The 5,735-nt window shown below is 31.5% G+C and overlaps 1 non-coding gene across 1 annotated transcript; it reads left to right on the top strand.

The window, feature by feature from the left end:
* The first annotated feature begins 693 nt into the window (after window positions 1–693).
* LOC122308556 lies at window positions 694–800 on the top strand. The gene has a single exon (XR_006242077.1). It is a non-coding gene; the product is annotated as a small nucleolar RNA R71 (small nucleolar RNA).
* The last annotated feature ends 4,935 nt before the right edge of the window (window positions 801–5,735 follow it).

Below are 5,735 nucleotides of genomic sequence, written 5' to 3'. Positions count from 1 at the left end.
AAAGCTCCTCTTTGTTGGGCATTGATGGTAGTGGCTAGTTGCCCAATTTGCACTTCAATATTCTTTATAGCAGCTCCCATATTGCTACAATGAGTCTCAATGTTGTCCAACCGTGAATCAGTCTTTTTAAACCTTGCATTGGTCTCCTGAACAAAGGAAACCATGGCATCCTCAAGTGACATCTTCCTCTCGCTTGGTTGGCTATCAAATCCTGGAGGATGCTGAGGTTGCAACACATTCTTGGTATTTCCATATGACAAATTCTCATGATTTCTAAGCCCTGGATGATAGTAATTTGGCATAGGATTACCACGATAGTTGTAGTTCCGATTGTTGACATATTGAACTTGTTCTTGACTCGCCTCATTGCTTGGAACTATCATGCTTGTGGATGCTACATATTCTGTACTTTGTGGTATCCTTTGTGTTGTCAAGGCTGAAATCTGATGAGATAGAGTAGCTACTTGAGCGGAAAGAGCTGCTATCGGCTCCAAGTCATGAATTCCAGCAACCTTCTTAGCCAAAGTCCTCTCAGTTGGCCATTGATAGTTGTTTGAGGCCATTTCTTCCAAAAGTGCAGTAGCACCTTCAGCTGTCTTCGACATCAAAGTTCCACCAGAAGCAGCATCAACTATAGTTCGAGTTTGCCCATTTAACCCATTGTAGAACATCTGAACTTGCAACCAATCTGGCAATCCATGTTGTGGGCAACGTCGAACCAAGTCCTTATACCTTTCCCATGCTTCATAGAGTGACTCAAAATCATTTTGCTTGAATTGGCCAATCTCACTCCTGAGTTGGGCTGTTTTGGCAGGAGGAAAGAATTTAGCAAGAAACCTCTCAGCCATGTCCTGCCAACTAACAATGCTTCCCGGTTGTAGAGATTGTAGCCAACCTCTAGCCTTGTCCCTCAAAGAGAAGGGAAACAATCTCAGTCTAATGGTGTCTTCAGTAACACCATTGATCTTCACAGTGTCACAAATCTCCAAGAACATTGCCAAGTGAACATTGGGATCATCAAGTGGTGATCCACTGAATTGGGCCTGCTGCACCATGCTAATCAAAGCTGGTTTGAGCTCAAAGTTGTTGGCATTGATTGGCTGGCGCATTATGCTCGAGTAATTTCCATTCACAACTGGCCGTACATAGTCCTTCAAGGTGCGTGGTAGTACCTCACGATCTTCTTCAGCCATAGCTAGTATCTTATTTCTTCTTAGTGATCTAAGAGTTCTCTCAATCTCCGGATCAACAGGAATAATGTCACGAGATCTAGTACGGCGCATCCAATGTCAAAAACACACCTGTAGAACAAATTAAAACAAAATTCTAAATTAAAACCAAGATTACTTTGTATCGATATTGACGAAAAGAATAAGAATAAACCAATCCCCGGCAACGGCGCCAAAAACTTGACCGGTGCAAAACTGCAAGTGCACAGTATCGTAGTTTTATAGTAAAGTAATAAGTAGAGTATCGTCCTCAGGGATTGGTACCTTACTCTTGCCAAATACCAAAATTTTACTAATCTCAATTTTATCTAGAGGAATCGCTAAGGTTTTTGTAGTTGCAAATAAACTTAGATCAACTCAAAGAGAAATAAGCAAAGAAAATAAAACTGACTTTCAAAGATCAAATTCAATGGGGAAGAAACCTTCTAGGAAATCGATTTCACCATAATTCTTCACTATGCTTTTCTCATCCAGCTAATTTAACTTAAACCTCTTTTGTCTATTAGCAAAACTCTAATTCATCCAAAAGCCTCTTTCGATAGTCAATTGGAAGTGATTCTAGTTTATCAATTCACACAAGAGTATGCAAATTAAATAATCAAGAACGCAATAAGACCAATGATTTAATTACTACACAGGTTCATACAAGTCTTTCGATCTCTATACTTACCTATGCTGAAATATCCAAGATCTACCCTATGATTCCCTCTTTCGATAGCAAATCACAAGATTAATAATCATCTAATCAATGGCCAGTTAATTAGAAGCATTAAACTCAGAATAAATCAGATAAACAAATAGAGAATTGCATTAAATTAGCATGGACAAACAAGCATAGTTCGGAATTAGGTTACATCGTTTTCCTAGAAAGAAGAAAATTTAGCTCATGCTAGAATTGGAATTCAACATAAACGAATTCACCATAATTGTTCTGAGAAGATGGGAAGAAGAAAATAAACACTGAAAAATCCTCCTTGCAGCCTCAACTGGTCGTCAAAAGCTCAAGGGAACGATTCAACGCCTTTCTCCCGTCCGTGCTCGTGTATGAATCCAACGTACGTGCAATAAATTGGAATTCCGTCTCCAAAACAAATGATTTGAATCCCTCTAGTTATGTTTTTCTCTCCCAAAGAGTGTTCTCCAGTCAAAAACCGCGGCTCTAGAGTGAAGAATGGCCTTTTATATGGTCCCACGGCGGAAAACCTAAAATCTGTCAAAATACGATGTTCGCTCGAGCGGGGTGTCGAGCGCGCGTCGAGCGTTCGACTCTGCCTGATTTCGCTCGAGCGTCCTATCGAGCGCACATCGAGCGTTCGACTCTGCCTGATTTCGCTCGAGCGTCCTATGTCTCCGCTCGAGCGATCTTCGTTTTTCAGCAACCTGCTCGAGCTCCCTGTCGAGCGGCAGTCGAGCGTTTGAATCTACCTGAATTCGCTCGAGCGGCCAAGAGCCTCCGCTCGAGCGAACTTGTAAAATCTGCAATATGAAATTTTGCAAGCCATCACTTTTATTTTTAAACCAGTAAAAAACTTTGCTTTTACATTTACCTTTTTACCCCTTGATCTTCTAATACCACAAGTATTAATTGCTAATTAAAAGACATGCATGCAAAGCATATGAATTAATTTCTAAGCACAAAGATCATATGATCAAGATGTGCTAGCTGATATTTTTATTTTTCTATATACGTGGGTCGATTGGATCATATATATATATATTGCAATTATATTAATTACTAATTACTTTGTGATATAAAACATGCAGTAGCAAAAGCAGTTTCAAAATGCTTACTAACATAGTTCCCATATCCCGAAAGAAAATTAAAAAAAGAAAAGGAAAAAAAAAAAAGCTTGTTACAAGTTAGTAAACAATTTTCCTACTTTGTAACCTTTTATCTCTATATGGTATCCATTTATATTTGTAAAAAAAAAAAATCAAAACAAGCAAACATGCCATAGAAAGAAGATGAGAAGAAAAAAAATCCGAGCGTACTAAGGGTGTGAATTTTAACCTGAAAATCGGATCGGATCGAACCGGTTGTGCTTATTTTGGATAGGTCCGGTCCGGTCTGGAATCAGTTTCATAAAATGAGAAACCGGTCGGAACCAGTTCCAGTCATTTTTAGACCAAACCGGTAATGTTTAATATATTTTTATTTATTTTTTAATATTTTATATAACATATTATAATTTTTACATATAATATATTTTATATTATAAATTATAATTATATATAATGTTATTATAATTTATAAAATAAAAGTTTAATCTTAAACATGAAAATTTAATTGATCATATGCTTTAAATATATAATATTATAAATATATATTATTTATTAATAACATTTTATCACAGATTCATAAGAATTAAGAACAAAAAAAGAAGAAAATCACTCAAATATTATTACTAAATTTTGATAGCCTAATAAACTTAAAACTCTCTATATTTTTTCTGATAAGTACATAAGACATTAGTAGATAAATATAAATTATATATATTAGTATATAATTTATATTAATACAATTTACATTTTATGACCTAATACTAAATACTAATAGTCTAATGCTATATTAATATTAGTATTATACTTTAAGTTTATGTATAAATTAGTATATAAATCATTATACTAAATAATCACATATAAAATAATAATATAGTAATACTAATACTAAATTACTATACTAATACTATCAATATAGTCTATCAATAATATAGTTATAATAAACTAAACTCACTATAATAATTAACAAATACTAATATATAGACTATAGTTAATAGTTATATACTAATACTAATACATAACAGATTTTTTTTTTTTACATAGCATTTTTTTATATAGCAGCTTTTTTAATAGTAGAATTTTTTGACATAGCAATTTTTTTTTTTTTTTTATAAATAGATTTTTTATGAAAAATTTGTATTTTATTAAAATCGAAAAATCGGACCGAATTGGACCAAAAACCCGTAAAATCGGAGCACTGGTTTCGAGGGTAACCGGTGCATAATCGGTTTTGAAAAATGTAAAATCGATACCTACCAATTCAGTTATAGATTTTGTCCAAAACTTGACCAAACTGGACCGGTTACACCCCTAGAGCGTACGTAGTACCTGTAGATATATATATATATATATTTATAACGTTTTATTTTTGATTTTAAGCTAAAATCTAATTTAACTAAAGGTATAGATTAACTATTGTGACATCCGGCCAAAATATGCCTATTGAAATAGATTATACTTCACTAATTTATCATTATCTAAAGATATTTTTAAAATTTACTTGTTTATGCATTAAATTATTCATTAATTAATTTTTTTTGGTAAAAAATCATATTTTTTTATTAAAAACTTTATCTTACCTAACTAGGTAAATGTGTTTTGCACGTTGCTCTTATCTAATTAATTATAATGTGGCTACTAAAATTTGTGGATATTAATTTTCATATAAAATTATGTCAATTAGGTTAAACGGATTATACGAGTTAGTTGAACTTATTTGCATGAAACGGGTCAAGACGGGTCATGTCATGTTAATCCAATTTTAATTGATTATTAAACAGGTTCTACAAGTTGTGTTGTGCTATCTGTTATTTATAGGGGGAGTTTGGTCAGTCCGGTCCGGTTCGGTTTTGGGAGGTTTTGTAGACCGGACCAGACCTATTTGATCCAGGGTTTTCCCACCTTGAATCGGACCGAACTCTCTAAGGACCGGGCTGGTTCTGTCTGTTTGGTACACACTGGATTTGTTTTTTTGAATAAATTCAAGGAAATCTTTTCAGTACTTATATAATTATATTGTAATATATTTAATACATATATATAGTATACTATTATATATATATATATATATATATTAATATATATTAGTAATATGCTAATATATTAACTTATTTACTATAACTAATAATATACTAGTACTAATAGTATAACTAATAACTATTTGTCATAATAGTAATACTATATGTATTATATTAGTATTACCACATCTCTTCAAATTTCACATATTTATTAATACTCTATGTAATACTATATTAAATAATAATAATACTCTTATTACTAATACTCTATGTAGTTATAGTGATTTAATACTAACATATTACAGATTAAGTTAACTATATTAATACTATTATAAATTTATATATATATATATGATATATTATAATTTATACTATAACTTTTATAATATGTTAATATATTAATATATACTAGTACTATATATTATAGTTAATAGTTATATATTAAGGAATATAGTAATACAATGATACTAAATATATATAGTTATAGACTTATAATAATTTAGTTATTATGAATTTATGATTAGTATAACTATATAATAGTATTAGTATTAGACTATTAGTAATTAGTATAGTTATATTATATTAGTAATATTAGTTATGTTGAATCAGTAAGTTAGTATAATTATATTCTAAATTATTAGTATTAATATAAATATTAATATTAGTTATAATTATATAGCCTATATTAGAATTGAGAGTCTTAGACTAT

The sequence above is a fragment of the Carya illinoinensis genome, chromosome 4, assembly GCF_018687715.1.
Source record: "Carya illinoinensis cultivar Pawnee chromosome 4, C.illinoinensisPawnee_v1, whole genome shotgun sequence".
Classification (NCBI taxonomy): domain Eukaryota; kingdom Viridiplantae; phylum Streptophyta; class Magnoliopsida; order Fagales; family Juglandaceae; genus Carya; species Carya illinoinensis.
The sequence above is the reverse complement of the archived record's forward strand: the minus strand, read 5'-3'. Positions and strand labels throughout refer to the sequence as shown.